This window comes from Carlito syrichta, unplaced genomic scaffold, assembly GCF_000164805.1.
Source record: "Carlito syrichta isolate Samal-C Ts95f unplaced genomic scaffold, Tarsius_syrichta-2.0.1 Scaffold302552, whole genome shotgun sequence".
Taxonomy (NCBI): Eukaryota; Metazoa; Chordata; class Mammalia; order Primates; family Tarsiidae; genus Carlito; species Carlito syrichta.
Genome location: NW_007246648.1, coordinates 117,006 through 142,516, shown reverse-complemented (window position 1 = coordinate 142,516; position 25,511 = coordinate 117,006). Strand labels below are relative to the sequence as shown.

Here is a 25,511-nt window from a genome sequence, read left to right as displayed (position 1 = left end):
CAAGACCCGCCTGGGCAGCGAGACCTCATCTCTACAATAAATCAAAAAATCAGCTGGGCGTGGCAGTGCGCGCCTGTAATTCCGGCTACTTGGAAGGCTGAGGCGGAAGGATCGCTGGAGCCCAGCAGGTCGAGGCTGCGGTGCTGCCCGGGAGCGGCCACTGCACTCCAGTCTGGGCGACCAAGTGAGACTCCAACTCAAAAAAAAAAACAAAAAAACTAGACGTACAATTATTTCTATTTGTAGGTGACATGGTTACTTAGGTAAAAAAATCTTAATAAAGCTACAAAAAACTATAAGAACTAATAAATGAATTTACAAGATTGCAGCATGTAACTTTTTATATACTAGCAGAAAACACTTGGAAAAATGAAATGTGAAGCCAATTCTACTGACAAGAGAAAATTAAAAAATACTTAGGAATAAATGTAATAAAAGGTGTGCAAGACTTCTACAATGAAAATGAAAAATACTGTTGAGAGAGAAGTTAAAGATGGCCTAAGCAAATGAAAAAGTATGCCCTGAAAAATTCATTATTTTTAAGATGTCACTCCTTCCCTAATTTGACCTATACATTCAGTACAATTCCTATAAAAATTTTCACAGAATTCTTTGGTAGCAGTTGCCAAGATGATTTTAAAATATATGGGGATATACAAAGGACTTAGAATAGCCGAAACAATTTAACAAAAGAAGAACAAAGTTGGAGTATCACACTACCTGATTTCAAGACTTATTATAAAGCTACAGTAACCAAGACTAATACTGGGAAAAAGACAAAGATTAATAGAGCAAATTAGAGAATCCAAAATTAGGCCTACATATATATACTCAACTGATTTTTTTTTTCTTTTTTACAAAATTACCAAGGTAATTTAGTGCTAATAAGAAAGTTTTGTCAACAAATAATGCTGAAATAATCGGGTAATCATGGGGGGAAAAAATGAACATTAATTCTTTCATCATATTTTAAAATCTATTTTATACAGATCATAGCCCTTACTGTAAAAGTTGAAATTTGTAGAAGACCGTAAAAAAATCCTTGTTTTCTTGCAGGAGTTAAAGATTTCTTAGGAAACAAAAGCATGAACCAAAATTGACAAATGAGACTTTATCAAAATTAAAAACTTTTGTGCTTTGCAAGACAGATAATGAAAAGGTAAGCCACAGACTGGGAGGAAATATTTGCAGTACAAATATCTGGCAAAATACATATATCCAGACTATATAAAGAATTCTTATAACTCAGTAATAAGAGCATTCAATAAAAATGGGCCAAGACATGAACAGATACAAAAGAAGACACATACATGGCCAAGAAGCACACAAAAAGATGCTCAAAGATTGTTAGTAATAAAGTGAAAACTATAATCACAGTGAATTACCACCAACCATTGACTAGCAAAATTAAGATCGAAAAGACTGACCAAACCAACTATTGGCAAAGATGTGGATTAATTGGAACTCCTACACTGATGATAGGAATATAGAGTTTTGCAACTTCTTTGGAAATTAGTTTAGCAGCAAAACATAAATGTGTCATAAAATATAGCCAGTATAGGTGCCAGGCACAGAGGCACAGTTTTGTAGTCCCAGCCACTCAGGAGACTGAGGCAAAAAGATCACTTGAGTTCAGGAGCTCAAGGCCAGCCTGGGCCACATAGCAAGACCCGCCCCCCATCTCAAAACAAACTTGTGGACAAAAATCTAGCCATTTTAGTCTTAGATATTGACTCGAGAAGTGAAAACATATGTTCCTGCAAAAAATTTAATATGGATTTTCCTAGTAGTTTTATTTATAATAGCCCCAAACTGAAATTAACCCAAATGCTCATCAAACATGGGTGGAAAAACAAAATCTGGTATATCCATACAAAGGAATTCTACTTAACAGGAAACATTTTTAAAAGGATCAAACTACTAACAATATGGATTAGTCTCAAGATCAGTATGCTGAATGAAAAAACCAGACATGCAACCAGTTCATGATTTTGTTCTTTATGGCTGCGAAAAAAAAACAGACAAAAATGACACTATATCATCCATTTATAGTAAATCTTAGAAAGTACAAACCTATGGTCACAAAAAGCTGGTCACTAGTTGCCTGGGATCTGGAGAAGGGAGAACATACAAAAAAGGAACTACCGAAGTTTCATGACTGTGGAAATATCCAAAGTTTGTTACGATAATTTCAAAGGTTGTATACCTCTCTCCTCTCTTAAAACTCAGAATTTTACACCCTAAATGCATGCAATATGTTGTACATAAATTATATTTCAGTGAAATTGGTCCAAAAATAACTTCAGGGCCTTGTTTGCAATTTACTCCAAGAGTAAACTCAAGTGGGGGAGAAATGTAAAACATGTGGCTTCATCATTTGTCAACTCTGTGTAACTTGGTTAAGCTACTTGGGCAAATTATTTAACTTCTCTGTACTTATTTCACTGCTTGTAAAAAAATCAGAATAATACCAGTCTGGGCAACATAGTGAGACCTCATCTCTAGGGAGAAAAAAAAATTAGCCGGGCACAATGGTACACACCTGTAGTCCCACTACTTGGCAGGCTGAGGTGGATGGATTACCTGAGTCCAGGAAGTAAAGGCTGCAGTGAGCCGTGATTGTGACACTGCACTCCACCCTGGGCAACAGAGTGAGACTCCAACGCAAAAAAATAAAAATTAGAATAAGAATAGTGCTTATTTCATAGGATTACTGTGAGGATTAAATTATATAATTCATATAAAATTTTTACAGTGATACATGGCATACAGTGTTGATTGTTAGCTATTATTAAATTTCAAAGAATTGGAATTTCATAGTCTATATTCTCACACCCATAAAGCATTAAGATAGAATTCAGTAACAAGAATGACTTGTGAAGCTGGTCACAGTGGCACGTGCTTATAGTTCCAGCTACTTGGGAGGCTGAGGTGGAAGAATCCCTTGAGCCTAGGAGTTTGAGTCCAGCCTGGGCAACATATCAAGACCTTATCACTTCAGAAAATAATAATAACTTGTAAATAATCATTTGGAAATTTGTAAAACACTTGTGAGCATATGGATAGAGGAAGAAATCACAATGAGATTTAGAAAATACCCTGTATATGATAATACAAATCCTAACATCAGAATTTGAATGATTCAGCTAAGTTGGTATGCAGAAGTAAATCTAGAACCTTAAAAAAGGCTGAAATTCGGCATTGCTCCCCTGCTGATGCAAGAGCCTAGTGCTCAATGGGAGAGGTCTTCCCCAGAGCAGCACTGCCGCCAGGGCCTGGGGCTGAACTGTCCATGCTGGGCCCACTCGAGCCGCAACCTTGTCTGGGGACAAGATGATTTTTGATACTACTATGAGCAAGAAGAAGAAGAAGCAGTCCTTTATGTTAGATGAGGAAGGGGATTCCCAGACAGAGGAAATCCAGCCCTCAGAAACAAAAGAAGTGGGGCCGGAGCCAACTGAGGACAAAGATATGGAAGATGATGGAGGACGGCAGGAAAAAGGAAGCTTCTGATGATCTAGATGACTTGAACTTCTTTAATCAAAAGAAAAAGAAGAAAACAGATATTTGATATTGATGAAGTTGAAAAGGATGGAGAGTATTGCTCAAGAACCAGCTGAACCAGAGGTGACCCTGACATTATACCTGGCAATAGAAAGAAAAAGAAGAATGTCAGGTTCCCAGATGAGGTTGAAATACTAGAGAAGGACAAAGCTCTGGATGATGAAGACAAAATAAAAAAGACGATGTTATCTTGTTCAGTAACCAGACAGGCCCTGCTTGGGCAGTCTCAGAGACTACACATATGAAAAGCTACTGAACTGAGTGTTTGACATCGTAAGGGAAAAGATCCCAGATATGTTTGCTGGAGAGAAAAGGAAAGTCACAAAACCTCCACAGATCATTTGAGTAAGGAACTGAGAAAACTTCCTTTGTCAGTTTTACAGATATCTGTAAACTGTTACCTTATCAGCTCAAATATCTCTTCGCATTTTTACTGACTGAATTGGGTACTAGTGGTTCTATAGATGGTAGTAATCACCTTGTAGTCAAAGGAAGATTCCAACAGAAGCAGAAAATGTCCTGAGAAGGTATATCAAAGAATATGGCACTTTTCACATATGATGGTCACTGGACACAATCCTGCAGAAGGACACCCAACTCTTATAATGTGAAACTTGTCATCTTCAGTGCTCTGTTGCCAGTATCAAAACTGGCTTCCAGGCTATCACAGGAAAGTAAGTGCAGTTTCATACCAGAGTTTACTAATTTGCAAATCACTAGTGATATTGCAAAGTGTGTTGTGGAGATTTGACTGGACGGGTTTACCATCAGAGTGGATGCACCATTGTATTAAAAGCAAGATAAAAAAACTGCCAAGTTCCTTGCCGAGTGGTTGATTGGTCTGAAATCCTTGCAAGATGCTGATGCTCAAGCTGTTGACATACTCGTTGCCTACTTTAACAACTGTCAGAGAAACATGGGGAAAGGAGGTGCTTTTGAAAATCATTCATAGACTTCTGTAAAATGCAAGACAAATTAAAGTTATTGTAACAGCGGGGGGAAAAAGTTGAAATTCATATAGACCAGTAGAACAGAATAGAGATTCTGGAAGCAAAACCTCAATTTTTCAACCAACTCATCTTTGACAAAGCCACCAACAACCACTGGGGAGAGGAGATCCTATTCAGTAAATTGTGCTGGGAAAACTAGCTGACCACATCCGGAGAATGAAACAAGACCCCTACCTATCACCATACACAAAAATCAACACTAAAAAACCTCAAACTATGAGAATCTTAGAAAACGCAGGAGACACGCTTATGGAAATCAGAATAGGCAACCAATTCCTGATCAAAACCGCAGATGCCCATACCGTAAGAGATAAGAAACACAAGTGGGGCCTCATCAGACTGAAAGGCTTCGGCAAAGAAAAAGAAACCATCAAGAGAGCAGGGAGACAGCCCCCAGAATGGGGAAAAGTATTTGCCAACTGTGTATCTGACAAAGGCCTAACATCTAGGATCTACAAAGGAACTCAAGTGTGCCAAAAGGAAACAAACAGCCCCATTAAAAAATGGACAAAAGATATGAATGGACACTTCTCCAAAGAAGACATACGGGCTGCCAACAGACACATGAAAAAGTGCTCAGCTTCATTAATCATCAGAGAAATGCAAATTAAAACACATTGAGATACCACCTAACTCCAGTAAGAAAGGCCATCATTAATAAAACAAAAAACAGATGCTAGTGAGGATGCGGAGGGAAGGGAATGCTGTTACACTGTTGGTTGGAGTGCAAACTAATTCAACCTCTATGGAAAACAGTGGGCAATTTCTTAAAGAAATAGAAATTGACTTTCCATATGACCCAGCAGTTCTCATTCTGGTAATATACCCGGAGGAACTCAAATCCTTCTACAAAAAGATACCTGTGCAAACATGTTTATTGCAACGCTATTCACAGTAGCAAAAACATGGAATTAGCCATGCTGCCCATTGAAACTGGACTGGATAAAATGTACATATACATGATGGAATATTATACAGCCATAAAGGACAAAAGTATCAACTTTGCAGCAACTTGGATAGATTTGGAGTCTTTCATACTCAGTGATCTATCACAGAAACAAAGATCAGAGTACCACATGTTCTCACTCATAAGTGGACCCTGAACACCTATCATAATACTAAAAAGGGATTGACAGTAGCAGGACATTGCTGCAGAAGGGAGGGGCACATAACATCAATAAGGGTGCCAGATCCTAATCCAGGCAAAGTGAGACCCAGTGGGAGGCCCAGAACTTCATCTGTACCTAAACCACTTATGTATGCAACCCTTATACCCCACAACTTTAAAATAAAATAAATTTTTTTTAAAAAAAGAAAAATGTCCGGGCTCAGCCTGTAATCCCGTGCTTTGGGAGGCCGAGGTGAGTGGATTGCCTGAGCCCGCGGGTTCGAGACCCGCCTAGGCACCTTGGCGAGACCTCATCTCTACAATAAATCAAAAAAATCAGCCGGGCGTGGTAGCGCATGCCTGTAATTCCGGCTACTCAGAAGGCTGAGGCAGAAGGATTGCCGGAACCCAGCAAGTCGAGGCTGCGGTGTCCAAGAGCGGCCACTGCACTCCAGTCTGGGCAACAGAGTATGACTCCAACTCAAAAAAAATAAAGAAAGAAGGAAAAAAGGCTGAAATCTAACAAACTAATAATCTGTTTATGTTAGAAAAAGGACAGGATAAATACAAAGGAAACAGAAGACTGTGGATGTAAAAAGTAATAAAATAGAAAAAAAACAATAAAGAGACTTGACAAAGCCAAAGTGACCCTATACTTCTCTTCATACTCAAACTTATTCATAGGTGACTTTGCATATGTCACCATTTTCTCAATTTCCCAAGCACTCTATTCTGCCTTTCCTCCTTTACTCTACAAAATAGTTATTGCCTGTGGCTCACGGTGACCTTCATTTCAAGTTCATTAGACATCTTTTCAGTCTTCATATTAACATCTCAGAAGCCAATGACTCCCCAGATTTTCTCCTTAACTGAATAGCACACTCTTGAATTTTTGCTACTATGCTAGCTTCTCTTCTGCTCTTCTGCCTGTCATGCCATCAGAGAGATTTTGATTTCCAAACACTTAAACCTAGATTTCCTCTAGGATATTTGAGGCACTCAGATTCATCTCGTCACAAACTGAGGTCATGATCATTCCTCCTCTCTCCCATGCCTCATCTACCTCCATCAAACCTAACTCTCCAGCTTGGTGCACTGGCTTTTATGCAGTGTAATTTCAACAACTCAGGAAGCTAAGATGGGAGGATCGCTGGAGCCCATGAGTTGAGCTGCAGTGAGTAATGATGGCACCACCATGCTTCAGCCTGGGTGACAGAACAAGATCCCCACCTCTAAAACAAAAGCAAACAAAACTGATTCTCTTCCTTTGCTTTCCATTTCAGTGACTGGCATTGCTCACTGGATACTTACATAATTCAGAAAACTATGAGTTATTCTTGATACTGCCTTCTCCCCCTACCTCACATCTACCCCATCACCAAATCCTACAGTACCTCCTAACACCTCCTTAGGCCATTCTCTTCCCCTCATCAGAAGACCTGGTTCAGGCTACTAGCATCTATTTTGTAGTCCATGACAGCTTCCCAGTTGGGGTGCTTGTATACTGTGGCCCCCACAGGCCCATTCTCCACAATGTTGCCAGAGTTCTCTTAAAACAAAAATCTAATTAATTATAGAAGCCCTACCCCTAGATTCCTCCTTTGGCTCTAGTTACCATTAGGATAAAGACAGTTTTGTACATAATACAGGATACTTCATGGTTCCAGCCTCATCTGTGCTTCTCTAGTTTCTTGCCACTTCATTCGCATTAAACATTCCTTTAATCCTTTGTATTTCTGCCTCAGAGCCTCTCCATATTCTTTTCCTGATTCTTAGAGTGTTATTTCCTCCTTCGCTTAGTTAACACTGTACTCCAGGTCAGCATTTCTTCAGGAAAACATTCACCCAACCATCCAAGGAGTTTAGATTCCAGAATTATAGATTAGCAGAGCATTATGCACCTCTCCTTCATATCATTTGCACAGTTGCAGTTTTACATTTGTGTGATTTCTTTGTGTGGGCTTACTAGATTGTAAGCACTGTAGGAATAGGGACCAAATCTGTTTTTGCTGTATCCCTAGTACCTGATTTAATATCTGGTGTGTATTAGGTGTTCAGTAGATATTGAATGAAGGAATTTGACCACATCCCAAATATCCTAGGGGCAAGGGATCTCTGAATATATAATTTCACTGCAGAATGTTCTCTATCCTTCTTTGCTTTCTTTCCCTTCTCCCACTTGTCAACTTCCTCCCTTTAAAAAAGAAAAAAATGCTTGCTTTGAAGTATGGATTCCAAAATAAGATGATGCCTAAAGTGACCTGAATGCTACCATCTGAGATGGAATCTAAACTCCTTGGATGGTTGGGTGAATGTTTTCACTATGACAATTTTCCCTGGCTGGTCTCGAACCCGCAGGCTCAGGCAATCCACTCGCCTTGGCCTCCCACAGTGCTGGGATTACAGGCTAAGCTGCCGAGCCTGGCCCAAATTTGAATTTCTTAAAATTGAATCTCTAACTTTTAAAATAACGACAAGGGTTTCAATTATGTTAAAAATACTGTTGACTAACACTGGTAAGCTAAGCAACCAAAATATTTTTGTGGCTCAAACCCAACCCATGGGCCTACTGATTCATATTTTCTTCTCCACATCCTCCTACTTCTATCTTATCACCCTTAAAGGAGTGAAATAAGTCAATGTAATCTTGTGTTTATAATTTCCAAACAACAAAACTTTATTAAATTTAATGCCCGTCAAAGGAAGTTAACATGAACTCTGAGTAATTTATACCTTACAAGAGTCTAACCCAATGTAAAGAAAGTACCATATGTCATCGAATATACCGTCAAAGTCATCCTTCCTCTACTATACTATATATTGCTTTAGATAAGCCACTGTTTTACACTTACTTTGAGGGAAATTTTGCATACCCTTAAGCACCCTAGTGCTGTTATATATGTGGTCAGTGCTTAATGGCTTGAACAGTTGCGCAAATTAGTGATTAAGTAAGGAAATTTGAAAGAAATGTTTCCACCTCCACAAACAAAATCGGACTTTCTAATTTAACAGTGTGTAATTTTTCATCTAATTTGTTTTAAATAAGACAAACTTTTAAAAATTAAGTGTCCTTGTAATTTTACTATATCAATTTTGTTAAGGGGTATGTTTAATTTCATCAGTAGAAGTCCGGGGATATGAATTCTAGTCCAAGTTCTACAATGCTTGACTAATTGATATTTGCCAAGTTACTATTTTTCTGGGCCAGTTGTTTAATCTGTAAAGTGGTTAGTCTCAGTGTTAACTAAGAACTCTTTAATTTCTAAAATTCTGATGCTAATAAAGCAAGCTGGAATTTGACAGTGTTCTAAACTCTTACTTCATTACCTAATTCAGAGATCTAGTTCAATGTCTGTAAATTCTGTTTCTGAGATATGAATGCTAATTAAAGTTGTATTTACCGTGTTAAAACAAATCAGTATTTTGGGCCTAAGGATCATCTGCTTTCTAGAATAAGATGTAACTGGATATTTCAAATCTGTATGGTCTCACTTTTTACAATTCAATTATAGCTACCATTTTCTATATGCATATCAATCACACTGTACAGTTTGTTTTTCCAACCTCAGTCTCTCAGAGTCTAAAAATGCTTCAGAAATATTTTCTTAAAATTTTGTACTCTTTGCTCAGCTACTATGTAGGTTTAGTAATTTGGCCTGTTTTCAGGTGATGTAATATACTCTAAGGAGGATATGAACTTCTGCTCCTTTACAACCTTACTTTAGATTACGGATTTTCCAAGTTTTGTAAACTGGAGGCTATAGGTATACAGTTGGAGAGGCATTATGTAGTTCAGAAGTTAGGCACTGGAGTCCCATTCTGTGGACCCTTGCTAACTGACACTAAGCAGGTTCCTTAATTCTCTGTATCATAGTGTCCTCATCTAAGATGGAGCTAATGGTGTCCACCTCATGGGGTTGTGAAGATTAAGTGAAGTAATACTTTAAAAATACTGAGAGTGGTATCAGAACATAGTAAGACTCAAATGTTACAGGTTGTCATTATTTTAGTCAGAAAATGAGAGTATCTCTAAAGGTAAGATTTTCTTCCATCTGGCTTCTTATGTATAAAGTTCAGACCAGAGAATAGTCGCTTTTTAAAAATCTATGATAATATTTGTGATGCTATTATTTATTTACTATATGATTAAAATACGTTTATAGGTGTCATTCCCACTTTTTGCATGATGAACTGCGGTCGTGAATTTGTCCTATTAGAAGGATTGGAAGACAGGTCTTCTGACTACACTGCTTTTTCTGTCATACTATAGAATTAGCAGGTTTTATGCTAAGATTTGTGTTCATTGTCACTCCTTGTGTTCAAATTGTTATTGCCCTTTAAAAATAGAGATGAAATAAAAATCGGTAGCTTCCTTCTGTTTCTTTCTTCCTTGGGATATTCTATTATTCCTTCTGATACTTTCTGCCCCCTTTTCTGTCAGCATTATAGACAGATATTCTCCAGTGAGTCTGTCTTTGTCTCTATCTTTACAAAAACAATTCTGCTATCTTCCTAGCTCAAAAAACATGAAAGTTTTTATGAAAAATCAGCAATATACAATGGGGAATTTAGTGACAAAGAACTTTTTAAAGGACAGCACAATTTTAGCACAAATTAAATTTAAACCAGTTTTCTAGGGAGTCTAAATCTATACTGTATTAGACTCTTTGTTCAGAAATAAATGTTGTATATTCCTTAAACATAAGATGCATTGAATTATCTTCAATGAAATAATGATAGTAAACTACTGAACAGTTCATATTAGTCAGTTATATTTTGGGGAAATTTTCAATAATGAAAGCACACAATTTTTCTCCTTGTTCATGCATTTAATTCTTTACTCCTAAAAAAATCTAGTTGTTTTTGCTTTTTAAAAATACTTCTAAGTAAAGAGCATGGAAAGGTACATAATAGCCTACAAAACAACACAAAATGAAGATGTTAAACTGCTTCTTGCTTATTACTTTTACTAAACAGATCATTTGGTTTCTGAATATATTTTTCTTGGACATGTTAATTCTTACACTTTCTGAACAGATAATAACTGGTTGCTGTGAAGTATAGATGACACTAACATTAATAAAGCCTGTTTGTCATCTTATATTTTTGAATTGTAAAATTAACTATACCATCTAAGAATCCAAATGTACAAATATATAAAATAAACCAGGATCCCTATAAGCTTTGAACTGAGTCAGGACACCTGGGTTTTGATTCTGTTCTATTTCCTGTGTGTTTCTGGACGGTACACTTAATCCCTAAAGCTCAACTTTGTTATCTATAAAATTAAGTTACTGAACTAAATCTCTAAGGTTTCCCTTAGTCTGAAAGACATTAGGGTCAAGCTTCCAGTTGTCCTCTCCAAGTAGAGACTTATAGACAGAGCTTACGCTCTCAGCAAGAAGCTCACCTCAGTGTTGTCATTCAGGGTTTTTATTGGGGATCAGTCATATATTCATGGAGCATCCATGTGGCTGAGCTTGGTTACAAGCTTCTTCCTTGGGATATTCTATCATTTGGAGAGGTCTTCAGCCTCTCCAAAGGTCAAGCTGATACTGCGTGGCCTGAGGGTACACCATAAATCACACTTAGCATAGACTGTCTGGCGTGGCCCAAGGTCCCACATAAATAAAGACACTCCTGTCAGGCAGAGTATTCCAAGGACTTAGAAGTTGCCTTCAGGAACCAGACAAAGGCCAGGCCTTTCTGTGGAATATACAGGGTTTGGATAACTAAGGCCTGCTGAGTTATTCCTTCTTTTCATACCTTGTTTTCGTGAAGTATATCCCCTGGTACCTCATTGAGAAAAGTTGCTTGGTCAGCCATATTTTGAGGCTTTCATGTCTGAAATATTTTGGCTGATGGTTGGCAGCTCTAGAATTCTGTGTTGGAGATCATTTTTCCTGAGGATTTTTAAGGCCTTGCTCCAATTCCAGTGTTGTTATGGAAGTTGAAAGCCATTCTTATTCTTGATCCTTTATATGTGACTTGTTATTTTCCTTTCTGAAAATAGTAGGTTTTTCTTTGACTCTAGTGTTCTGAAATTTCACAGTGATATATCTTCAAATGGGTCTGTGTTCTGTCCTTTTTGCTGGGCATTGAACAGGCCCTTTCAGTTTATTAACATGTACCTTTCTTTTAGTTTGGGGAAACATTCTTGAATTTTAAAATTAAGTTTCTCTCCTCCTTTATTTCTACTTCTTTTTCTGGAACTTCTGACATTTGGGTGTTGAACTTTTAAACAGATCCTTTTCTTTTCTTTCCCATTTTGCATCTCTCTTTTTGCTCTACTTTTTGGAGGAGATTTCCCCAACTTCCAGCCCTTCTTTTTACTTTTTTATTTCTACTAGCATATTTAATTTTCTTTCATAAGCTTTTTTTTTTTTTTTTTTGGAATTGGAAGCTCACTCTGTCACCTAGGCTGGAGTGCAGTGGCACACTCACAGCCACTGCAGCCTTGTCCTTCTGGGCTCAGGTGATCCTTCAGCCTCTGCCTTCCAAGTAGCTGGAACTACAAGCACGTGCCACCACACCTGGCTAATTTTTTGATTTATTGTAGAGATGAGGTCTTGCCAAGTTGCCCACACTGTTCTTGAACCAGCGGGCTCAGGCAGTCCTCTCACCTCAGTCTCCCAAAGTGCTGGGATTATAGCCACTGCTCACAGCCCTAGCTTTTTTTAATTCTCTGAATTTTGTATTAGTGGCATCTTGTTTTCATTTTATGAACTCAATATCTTTTATCTCTCTGAATCTACTCATGATAGGTTTTTTTTATTGTTTATTTTTTTAATTCTGTATTGTTTTCTTTTTTCTATCTGATTGTTTTGATCTCAATCTTTCACTGAAGACTTTTGAGCTATCTGGCTATCCTTAGCTCTCTGCTCATAATTAAGAGTGGAAACTCTGAGCATGTGGTTGAAACATGCATACTTTGCGCTTCACTGTAGGGTGATCTGGCTGGATCATTAGGGAATTATTGAAGCTGGTATGTTTGCCTTCACTTGGGCTGATAAGATTCCCCAAGGGAAAATAAAAAATTTATTTGTTGAAAGTAAAGTTCTGTTCCAGCGTTTTAAGAACCTGGTGGGGAAAGAGGCTTGGGCTGGGATTCTCCCCTATGCTTGGCATATACCATTCATCTTCATTTTGAGTATGATTCAAGCTATTAACTGTGCCTGACTTTTATACTTTAGCCAAAGGCTTTTTGGTATCCTTTCTAGAGAATAAACCCAGATATCTGCCAGGATGAAGAAGGGGTATTTGCCCCTTCAGGGTATGGAAAGAAACTTAGGGATTTATCTGCTCTCAAGCAGTTGTTTATCTACCCCTATTTTAGCCACTCCTACCTGTAAGTTCTCTTAGAGTGTACTTGGTTCTGATTCCTGTACCTTTTGAAGATTCTGCAACTTATATGAGGTTGGTTCTCAACCCTTCTGGCTAGTAGCTTGGGATCATCTTTCATGGTTAATCATACATTGCATTAAGAGTCCCCAAGACTACTCTCAGCCTCAGTGATTTGCTAGGACTCACAGTTGTTTTACTCATGGTTACGATTTATTACAGTGAAAGAGTAAGGATAAAATTTGTAAAGGGAAGAGGCACTTGGAGTAGTCTGGAATAAACCAGACACAAACTTCCAAGACTCCTCTCCCAGTGAAGTTACACAGAATATGCTTAATTCATTCAGCAATGAGTTGTAAAAACATATGTGAAATGGTGTTTACAAGGAAACATATTAGAAACTAAGTGCCCAGTGTTTTTCCTGGGGGCTGGTCATGAAGACATCCTCTGCCTATCACATACCAAAATCCAGACTCTGAGAACGAAAGCAGGTATTCAGTATAAACCACATAGTTTGTACAACCATTTTAGGTACAGTGAAATGCCCTCATCTTTTAGGGAATGGTGGGAATCCTCCTGAAAGTCAAGTTCCTGAATGCCAACCACAGTCCAAAGCTTATAAGCAAGCTTTCTAAGGATAGCAGTCCCAGGCCTCCTGTGTTAACGTTTTCCTACGCTCACATCCATCTGCATTCTGGCTTCCATCATTTCATTGTAGCCTTTCCCATTCTACTAAAATTTATGGGTTTATGCCTTTTATGAAAATGTCTTTACTAATGATTTAGTAGAATTTCAAGTGGGAACAAAATTGGATATGTATATTCAGTACTTACCTGGAAATTCTTTTTGCTTGTAAATTAAAACACTTCAATTTGTATAAAATCATTTTTAAGTAACTTGAAAGAAAATAGACTAAGAAAAGAGAAGAACTTTTTACACTTTTGAAAACAGTGTTAGGATATTAAGATCCTAAGAGAGATACAAAAATATATTGAATCCTAGAAATAAGAACAGGCTGCTCTAAGGGAAAAAAAAGTAGATTAAAAACCCTTAAAATGAAATTATAATAAGCATTGAAAGTGAACATCTGAGGAAAAATGCATCCATTCAATTTAAAGCTAAAGTAGCTAAAAACATTGTATTTTTTAAATATAGACAGTAACAATGGTAAACTTGGGAATGGTGTACTGCTCTCCATAGAAATTTAAGCAGTTCAGTTGGGAACTAGGCAACTGGTTGTGTGAAAGTAATCTATATATATTCCCAATAGGGGAATTGCTGGGTCACATGGAAGGTCAATTTCTAGTTCTTTCAGAAACTACCACCCTGTCTTCCAAAGAAGTTGCACTAGTTTGCATTCCCACCAGCAGCAGTGTAGAAGCGTTCCTTTTTCTCCTCATCCTCACCAGCATCTAATAAAGAACAGAGTACCATATGTTCTCACTCATAAGCAGACCTTGAACAATTATAATACTATAAGAAAGAGGTTAGCAGTAGTGGGAAACTGTCAGGGGAGGGGGTGTGGGATTGGCAGTTGAGGGAAACTGCTAGAGGAGGGAGGAGCATACCTCATTAACAAGGGTAACTGCATAATCAACGTTTGTATACTTAACCCTGAATTGTACCCCACATCTTTATAATAATAATAAAAAAAAGTAATCTAAGTAGTTGGATATGTATGCCTAACTATTCACCATGGAGAAAAGATTGTTTTCCACAATTCATTTTTGCTTCAATCACAAATTTTATATAAATATTAATATGTTCTCCAGTAAAATTTCTATTTCAAATTAACAAAGGTGAAAAAATTAAATTGACTAAATAAATTCTGTAGAAAAGCATGTCTTCTATAAGTAGTTCAGTACCTACCATCTTCAAAGCAACATGGTCTGCATGTCATGGATTAAGGTAAATGATACATGACCCCAGTGTAACCCTTCTGTCTTAGTCTGTTCGGGCTGCTATAACAAAATAATCATAAACTGCATAGCTTATAAACAACAGAAATTTATTCCTCACCATTCTGGAGTCTCAGAACTTTAAGACCAAGGGGCTAGCAGATTCGGTGTCTAATAAGGGCCTACTTTTTAGTTCATAGACCGTACCTCATCGCTGTGTCCTCACAATGTGAAAGAGGTGAGGAATCTCATTGAGGTCTCTTTTATAAGGATACTAATCCTATTCATGATGGCTCCATCTTCATGATGTAGCATCTACCAAAGACCCCACCTTCTACTACCAGAGGTTAGTATTTCGACATAAGAATTTTCAGGGGACATAAACATTCAGATCATAGCACCTTCCTCAGATCTTGTGATACTTGTATTAAAATGACATTAGGTAACATTCACAAACAAAAGATATTTGCAGTACTCTCATATCTTCCTCTAGGAAACTAGATAGGGAGACAAATATGTGCATTTTAAAATAAAAAATCATTTCAGATCACATATATGGGTTAAATATTATAAAGAAAAATAAAATTGAGTATGCTAGTGATAACATTATTTTAAATCTTTAATAATTCAAAAATTCTAAATATTTTCCAAGTTAGGATCTACTAGTTTGTATATGGGATAAAAGTGGATTATATGATGAAAAACATTTGATATCCATCAACCCTTATACTTGTATATGCAGAATTATACTTTTATGTAATGAATAGTATCTGTGGACCATTTATTCAGTTTTTCTGATATTAAGAAAAACCTGGAAAGATATGGTCCATTTGACATAAATTGACATCAGCAAGTAATTTAGATAAGTTATTTGCTATTCTAAACTTCCAAAGACCTATATAAATTATATGTTTATTATGTTTCATGAATTATCTTCCCTATCTTAAATAATGTATAATTGCTTGACATTTTTTTGGTAGCACTAATTTTTTTTAATTCAAGATTATATCCTATTAGCTACATTCTATAATATGCCCAGAATCTAAGAGCAGTTCATTGTTTTTAAACTTGTTATAATCTAAATGTGATATAAGCACCTAGTTATGCTTATATACTATGTTTGAACATACTCTGCAAATCGGGGATGGTAGCTGACCTTTAACTTTTTTCCTTATCCAACTCAACTCCTTTTCACACTCATTATCCCATGCCCTTTATCTTATGGATTACTCCTCCCATCCTGTCCCCATTCTCTTCTTTATGTGATCTTTTTAAATGTGTTCATTGAAATCTAGCTTTTCACTGACAATGCTTCATGTCTTCTATGGGAAAAACAATCAGCCTATTTTATGCTTCCCAGTACTGCTTACTAACGTTATACCATCATCATCTCTCTGAAATCTATGCCATCTGATTAGGTCATCATTGGCTGTAATAATAACTTCTACCTTCCTGGATGAATCAGCACTTTCTTCTTGCATGGTCTCCTATGATATATAATCTTTTTCAAAGCCTTTATTGATAATCCATCATCCAGTGTCTTAATTTAGTGGTTTCTTAGAGCTCTAAAGCCTTCCATTTCTATTTGAGCCACCTTGTAGTACCTTGGATCAGCTTTTAAAAATGGAGCTACTCTTTCTGACCAATGTCTCTCTCTTTTTTTTATACCTATGGAATTCATCGTCTTACCTGGTTTTTCATCCTCATCTTAAATTTTTGGTCACTTTCCCTCTTCTGTTCCCCCATTCCATTTTAGTGTTCCTCAACTCTTGACTTTTTGCCATGCCAAACTAGTTTATTTGCCAGAGTGAGTTCTTTCTCTACAATAGTTTCCACATATTACAGTTCTAAATTACTACATGAAAAATACAACCTAGTTATTTGAACTTTTTATAATGTTTCAACCTAAAATAACAGAGAGAGATTCCCCAAAGATAGTGAGTTTATTCAGGGATGAGCATAATGGTTATAATCTGGAATAAGTTTGCTAAAATAAGTCATAGACGTATTCTGAGGCAAGGGTAAACTTTTAAAGGCAAAATGAAGGTTATATAAGTTCTTTTGAACCATTTATCCCTGGCCGCAAGGACTAATAACAAAGGTGGCATCAGTCCAAGGGTAAATAGGCTGTTGCTGGGCAGATGTCCTCACAGAAATATTCTTTGTGTAAAGTAGTGTTGACCTTTGTGCAAGGTTGTGGTTTTCAGAGAGTCCTTGTAAGTTTTTATTATAGGCATGTATGTGTGAGACACCTCCTTTATGGCCTTCTGACTTCATTTTGTTAGGACTTGGCATAAATGACTCCATTTTGATTCTGACACCTTCCACAAATGGCATCCATTTTTTCTAAGATTGCTTAAATTTTAAAATCAGTAAACCTTGCTAACTGTATCTACTATCAACTACCTGACTTTAACCATGTGTTCCAAATGCTTTCCATATTCCCAGTGCTTAAGTCTAACATGTTTTCACAGGAGATGACCTGATCTCCTACTTTACTAGAAAAGAAAAAAGAGAATCCATCTGCCAAATTTTCTATATCAAAATATCTGAATCTACACTACATCCAGATTCTTTTATTTTTAACAAAAAGCTCGTTTATAAATTTTTTGTTGTTGTTTGTTTGTGTTTGTTTGAGTTGGAGTCTCACTCTGTCACCCAGGTCAGAGTGCAGTGGCACACTCACAGCCACTGCAGCCTCAACCTGCTTGTCACAGATGATCCTTCTGCCTCAGCCTTCCAAGTAGCTGGAACTATAGGCATGCACCACCATGCCCAGTTAATATTTGATTTACTGTAGAGATGAGGTCTTACCGTGTTACTCAGGCTGGTCTCAAACCCATGAGCTCAGGCAGTTCTTTCACCTCCACCTCCCAAAGTACTGGGATTACAGGTGTGAGCCACCATGCCTGGCTTGTAAATTATTCTAAATTTTCTGTGCACACATCCAAGTTTTTCTTTAACTTTCTTTTTCTTCTTGACTCAAAAGTATATGACTTCTTTTTTGGGGATAACCCCTTCTAGAGCCTTTGCTAGCAATTGAGGGCCAGGCATGGTGGCTCACTCCTGTAATCCTAGCACTTTGGGAGACCAGGTGGAAGGATGGCTTGAGACCAGGAGTTCAAGGTTACAGTGAGCTTTGATTGCACTACTGCACTCCAGCCTGGGCAACAGTGGTACCTTGTTTCAAAACAACAGCAGCAACAACAGCAATGGATCTCTCTCCACTCTCCTCCTTCTACCTCACCCTCTCTATTTAGTCCTTTCTGGTCAACAGATAGCTAAATCAGAAACTGTGGAGTCCTTTATCCACTTGAAATTTAACAAGTTAGCCTGTCATAGTTTTACATACATATCACTGACCAAAAACACAAGACCCATGGGTCAGAGAAAAAGACTGTTTATCACTCATGCCAAAAGCAATAACCGAAGCCATGTCTTTCTGCTGAGGGGTTCAGACTCCTAATGTAATAGGGCAACACTATGAGGAGACAGATGTTACCTGCTCATGCACTGGGCTATGCTACAGGAGAGGAATCCTGAAATAAGGAAGAGAAACAGGCAGACATTTATCCTGGAATATGAGCACATCTTGGCAAGGTAGAGAGAGGACTTTACTCCTCTGGAAAGTCCTCATTCTCTGTCTTTATTATACTAGGTAGGAGGAAACAAGTATTTCTTCTGACCTAGAGCTAGGTAAACACTATCTCTAGCATTCAAGGATGTTTGCTATGCAAATCCCTTTTCTCAGAAGCTCTAGACCATGTAAAAATGTGAACTGTTCATAGAGAATTGTCTTCTAACACAGATTGGCTTCAGATATCTCTGAAGAGTCTCTAACAACTGTCTCTTTCTTACTTTTTTCTTCCCATCAACTCCTCGCACTTCCACCCTATCATTCTGCTGAAAACTATTTTCTCCAAGGTACCAGTAACATACCAGTCACTCAATAAAATGATTTTCTCTCAATCATTCCTGACATTTTGCAGAATTGAACAAGGTTTCTGCTTCTTTTTAACTCTAAACTACTCTGTCATTTTCAATGACAAGTGTATTTCTTAGGTTTCTCTCCTCTGACCATCTCTGTTTTCTTCACCCTTGTGCTTTTTAAGTGTATTAAATGTGAACATAAGGTCGGGTGTAGTGACTCAAACCTGTAAACCCAGCACTTTGGGAGGCCAAGGAGAGAGGATTGCCTGAGCCCAGGGGTTCAAGAACAGCCTGGGCAACTTGGTGAGATCTTATCTCTACAATAAATCAAAAAATTAGCCAGGTGTAGTAGTGCTCACCTGTAGTTCAGGCTACTTGGAAGGCTGAGGCAGAAGGATCGCTTGAGCCCAGCGAGTAGATGCTGGGGTGGCCGTGAGCATGCCACTGCACTCCAGCCTGGGCAACAGCGTGAGACTGACTCAAAGAAAAAAATTTTTTTGAACATATCATAAGTTGACTCCTCACTCTGCATTTGTTCCCTCAAATGTCTTCTACTCCGAATTTCAACTGTCACCTCTGTAGGTGACTGTAATTGCTTTCTTACATTCCAAAACTTACCTATTATATTTATTTCTGCCTAGATATAATAAATTTTTTAAAATAACCAATTTTGTGTCCTAACTTTTTGATTTTTGTGAGCAGAACCCTCATTTTATCAGTTCTTTAGGTTTAAAATCTGAGAATATGGTTCAGTCAACTTACTCAAATTAAATAGTTTTTAAACTGGAATTCTGTAGCCCATTGTAATCCATTTTCCACATTATCGCTTAAACCATTCAAACATAGGATCATATTGCAGTATTTTAGGGTTAAAGCCTAATTCTTGAGCAGTTCTCTATATAAGACCTCTGTGGTTGGAGACTGCTTGTCTCTCCAGCTTCAGTGTCTGTGTGTTTTCCCCACACACTCCGCCCCCCCACACCACCATACCAAAGGACTTGATTTGACCTGAATTCACTGATCATTTATTCAAACACTTTCTGAAAATCTACTGTGAACCAAGCATTATGCCAGGCACTAGGACTATAAATCTAAGCTATGGTGTTTCTTAAGAGGGAAATAAATATGTAAATAAATGCCATAGAGTGAGATCAGAAATGCAAAGATACAAAGTGGTCTCTCTCTCGCTAAGACACTTAACCTGACAATATAAAGGCTGGTACTATAATAAAGTCTTGAGGGATGAGTTAGAATCTGTCATATGACCATAAAAGCATATGCCAGGTAAAGTACAAAAAATGTACAAAGGCACAGGGAGATATGAATTGAACCACTTATTTGAAGAGCTGTAAATTAAAGGATACAAGGTTGGGAAGGTGGAACAAGATAATAAAAGACCTTTTCTATATTCAAGGAGTAGACATTTTCTGGAACTGTTTGATCAGATTTGCTTTTTAAAAAGAAGTTGCTCATCATCATCATAATATATTATTATTAATACTAGATAATTACTAACTAGTGGATGAAGTTTGAAGGATAAAAGATATTTATGTGGTCTCTAAAGATCTCTCCACCTGATACTTATTAGTAGCAGTGGGGAAAATAGTAACTTAACAGTGGGAAAACCCTGTAGATACCATCTTAACCAACTGATAAGTTAACATCACAATGAGACATCATATATCTCCTGATATGAATGCATTGAGAAGAATGTAGCATCCACATTTCTGTGGTATTTCTACCAAAATGCATAACCTGAATCTGATTGTAAAAAAACACTCCAACATTACTGATCTGTACTTTTCAAAATTGTGAATATCATGGAAGACAAACAAAATAAATTAAGATTAAAAGAAGCTAAATATACATAAAGTCTGTATGTAATACATAATTCTAGGTTTTTTTCATAAAAGATTTTATTGATATGATTGGCAATATATGAATAAATTTTACAAATTACATAATAGTATTGTATAAATGTTCAATTTTATGATTTTTGTAGCTATATTGTGGTTAACTTTTTTTTTTTTCTGAGTCTTACTCTGTTGCCCAGGCTCAAGTATAGTGGCACAATCTTGGCTTACTGCAGCCTCATCCTCTTGGGCTCAGGCAATCCTTCTGCCTCAGCCTCTCAAGTAGCTGGAACTACAGTTGTGCGCCACCACATCAGGCTAATTTTTTTATTTTTTGTAGAGACAAGTTCTCGCTATGTTGGCCAGGCTGGTCTCAAACTTCTGGGCTCAAACAGTCCGCCCAGCTTGCCTCCCAAGTGCTGGCATTACAAGTGTGAGTCACTGCACCCGACTTGGTTAACTGTTTAAGGCATTTTCCTTTTTAAGGAAGTATACATTGAAGTACTTAGGAGTAAAGAAATGTCACACAACTTACTCTCAAATGATTTTTAAAAATCATATATAGGGCCAGGGCAGTGGCTCATATCTGCAATCCCTGCACTTTGGGAGACCAAGGCAAGAGGACTGTTTGAGCCCAGAAGTTGAGACCAACCTGAGCAACATACAGAGACCTCTTCTCTCCAAAAATAAGTGAACTGGGCATTGTGGTGTGCACCTATAGTCCCAGCTACTTGGTAACTTGAGGCAGAAGTATCACTTGAGCTCAGGAGGTTAAGGCTCTGGTGAGCCACGATCATGCCTCTGATCTCCAGTCTAGACAACAGAGTAAGACCCCAACTCAAAAAGCAAAGCATAGAACACTAATGTTCATAGCAGCATTATTCACAATGGCCAAAAGGTAAGGGTCTATTGATAGATGACTGGATAAACAGTATATGATGTTACATACAATGAAATATTATTCAGCCTTAAAAAGGAAGGACATTCTGACACATGCTGCAATATGAATGAACCTTGAAGACATTATGTAAAGTGAAAGTCACAAAAGGACAAATATTGTATGAATCTACTTATGTGATTTGAGTTGTCAAATTCATAAAGACAGACAGTAAAAAGATGGTTGCCAGAGGCTGGGGGAGGAGGGCATGGGGAGTTATTGTTTAATGAATGGGTACAGAGTTTTACTTTGGGAGGATGTGAAGATTCTGGAGATGGATGATTGGTGACAGTTGCAGAACAACGTGAATGCATTTAATGACATTGAACCATATACTTTAAAATGGTTAAAATAGTAAATTTTATGTTCTATATGTTTTACTACAATTTAAAAAATAAAAATAAAGAATATATTATGTATATAGAGGTGAGAATAAAAGAAAAGTGATCAAATGAACAATTATCTTTTAAAGACATGGACAGAGTTAAGAATGTAGGCAGAGAAATTAGTTAAAAGGCTGTGGTAATAATCCATTGTGATCGTGGAAATAAAGAAAACGTTCATCTGAGGATTATATAAGTATTAGAGACTGATAGTGTAATGTTTTAGACTCCTTCATTACATTCAGCTTCTGATAGATGGTGATACTGTGACCAAAATACATTCATGTTCCACATAAGGACATTTCAGACAATGACTGACTGCACATAGGATGGTGGCCCCATAAGACTATAATGGAGTTGAAAAATTCCTATTACCTTGTGATATCGTAGCTATCATAAAGTCATAGCATAACACGTGACTTACATGTTCATGGTGTTACTGGTGTAAACAAGCCTTCTGTGCTGCCAGCTATATAAAAGTATAGCATGCTGTGTTGCTGGTTTATATATTTGCTATGCTTGTTATTTTAGCATGCACTTCTTTTTATTAAAAGAAAAGTTAACTGTAAAACAGCTGCAGGCAAGTCCTTTGGGAGGTATTTTAGAAAGAGGCATTACCATAGAAGATGGCAGCTGCATACATGTGATTGCCCCTGAATACCTTCCAGAGGGACAAATTGTGGAGATGAAAGAGAAGGATATGGATGACCCTGACCCTTTGTAGACCTAGGCTAATGTGTGTGTTTATGTCATAGTTTTTAACAACAAAAAAAGTTTAAGTAAAAAAGTTTTAAATAAAAAAAAACCTTATAGAATAATGATATAGAGAAAGAAAATATCTTTGTATAGCTGTACAATGTGTTTGTGTTTTAAGCTATGTTAATACAAAAGAGTCAAAAAAAAAGTTTAAAAGCTTATAAACTAAAACAGTTACAGTAAGTTATTGAAGAAGGAAAAATACTTTTTGTAAATTTGATGGCCTAAGTGTTTATGAAGTCTACAGTAGTGGACAGTCATGTCCTAGGCCTCCACACTCACTCACAGACTCACCCAAAGCAACTTCCAGTCCTGCAAGCCCCATTCATGGTAAGTGCTCTGTACAGGCATACATTTTTTTTCCTTTTAGAAAGCAAGATTAATTGAGAAGACAGATAAGCTCCCACAGTGGGAGGGGACCTAAGAGGGTTGCCCCTTTTTAAATATTTTATACTATATTTTTACTGTACCTTTTTTTTTTAAAGTTATGGGTTATAAGTCAGAATTGCATACATAAGTGGTTAGGTCCAGGTGAAGTTTTGGGCCTCCCATTGGACCTCATTTCACCTGGATTAGGATCAGGCACTCTTACTGATGTTATGTTCCCCACCAACCCCCTGGCAGTGTCCCGCTACTGCCAATCCCTTTTTTGTAGTATTATGGGATAGGTGTTCAGGGTCCACTTATGAGTGAGACTCATTTCTTTGTTTCTGTGATTTACTGTACCTTTTCTATGTTGCATTTGCCTACAACAATTGGTACAGTAACTGACTGTACAGGTTTGTCACCCAGGAACAATAGGTTATACTATATAGCCTAGCTGTGTAGTAGGCTATACATCTAGGTTTGTGTAAGTATACTCTGATATCTACATAATGACAAAATCATCTAACAATGCATCTCTCAGAATATATCCCTGTCATTAAGCAACCCATAACTGTGCAGTAGATGTGGGTAGATGCCCAGGCTGCTATCTTGGCCTGAGCATTCACCTGCCTAACATCCATTTGCCCTTCATAACTTGGCTCAAATGTGACCTCTTTTGAGAAGTCTTTCCTGACTCTTTGCATAGTCTTTCTCCTCACCCCACACCTCTCACCCCTTCCTAGACTCAGTTAGTCTTTCTTCCTAGATTTTGTGATAGCATCTTTTGCATTTTATGACAATGTCTCAAAATAAATGGCTTATCTATCATTCTATACACTGAATTCCTTGAAAACAGAAACAGTGGTCATGTTTATGAATCCATGGCATAAACATGACCACTGTTTCTCAGTAAATGTTTGAATGAAATCAGTAAGTTACCAAGTACCTATACTATTTTATTTATAATGTATTTTCCTCTTTCTTTCCAGGCCCCCAAAGTTCATAACCCACTTCAGTAGTCTTGTAACTGGTCCCTCTGCTTCTATCCTCTAGTTCCTCTGTCATAGCCTGTGCATTAATGCCCAACTAGTGAAATTCCATATCTTATAATAAGTATGTTGGAGTACCTATATAAAAATCTTCAATATCTTTTCATTATCTAGAGAGTAAAGTCCAGCCTCACCAGTAAGACCTTGAAAGCTTTTCCACTGTGCTCTCAGACAATACCATGTTTATTTCAAATTCTGCTTATGTGCCTGCCTAACTTTATTCAAGTGTTTCAGCAACTGCCTTTCACAAGGCTTTCTGAAGGGAGAAAGTTTACAACACATGATATTTGCTCATTACCTTTAGGTTCACGTTTTAATCCCTTGTTTACTGTACTACTTCATTATAGAAGAAAATAATCTTTCGAAAAGAGTCATATTCACATTTAAGTAAGAAGTTGCATTTTACAGCAAAACATGAGTGACACGATGAAGTTTGGCATAGGTGGCAATCCATCCAGCACAATGTGGGGCTCATAATAAAAGTCCAATAAATGTTTAAACTGAATTAATTCTGTTTAAGTTTTTTTAAGGTAATGATTTCAGTTTAAGATGATAATAAAGAAAGTTACTGACTTATTGTTTTAAGCCTTTGGAGACTTTAGCCTTGACTTCCTTGTAGTTCAATTGTTAACATTTTACCTTTACTTGCTATCTATTATTATTTGTAACATCACTTTGAAACAATATCAAACCCTATTTAAGAATTCTGTGTTACACATGTTTTCAAAACTTTCTTTTTATACTCTCTTTATAGGTCATATGTAAAGTCAGATGTGCCACTGAACTTGACAAACACAAGTAAGTTTTATAAGTATCTAAATTTCTGTCTAAGAGATCTAAAGCACTGATTCATTAATATTAAAGCTTAGTATCTAAAAGATCTAACTTATTTCCTTACAGTAGACTTCTCAAGGTAGAAAGGAGTGGTTGTTCAGGGCACCTTAGGAATTTTGTAGAAAATCAAGATTGGTTTGAAGGAAGTAGATTGAATAGCCCACATTTCTCTCTCCCTGCAGCCATATTGCTGACCAATATCCTTTTTTTTTTTTTTTTTGCTGCTCTGTCACTGCCCCATTTCAGACGTCAGATGTAACTTCATAATGCTCACTTTTGCTAAAGTTAGATTATGCTGTTTGGGGTGAGAATGTTCCATGAAATAGTAGTGCTTCAGAACTGATTAATCTCAAAAGTGAGAGTGCTGGGCTGTGGAGTCAGAAGACTTGGGTTTCGTACCCAATTTTTTCCCTAACTTGCTGACTATGTAACTCATTTACCTCTCTGTGCTTTGGTTTCCTAAGCTACTCTAACTCCCTGAA

The 25,511-nt window shown here is 37.2% G+C and overlaps 1 protein-coding gene and 1 pseudogene across 1 annotated transcript in view; both read left to right on the top strand.

Moving 5' to 3' along the window:
• LOC110595525 overlaps positions 1-4,551 on the top strand; it is a 7,425-nt pseudogene extending 2,874 nt beyond the window's left edge.
• GPR137C (G protein-coupled receptor 137C) overlaps positions 1-25,511 on the top strand; it is a 72,744-nt gene that overhangs the window by 9,518 nt on the left and 37,715 nt on the right. Inside the window, exon 2 of the mRNA XM_021711744.1 lies at positions 24,950-24,993. The gene's annotated coding sequence lies outside the window, so the exon portion shown is untranslated. The remainder of the gene's footprint in view (positions 1-24,949; positions 24,994-25,511) is intronic.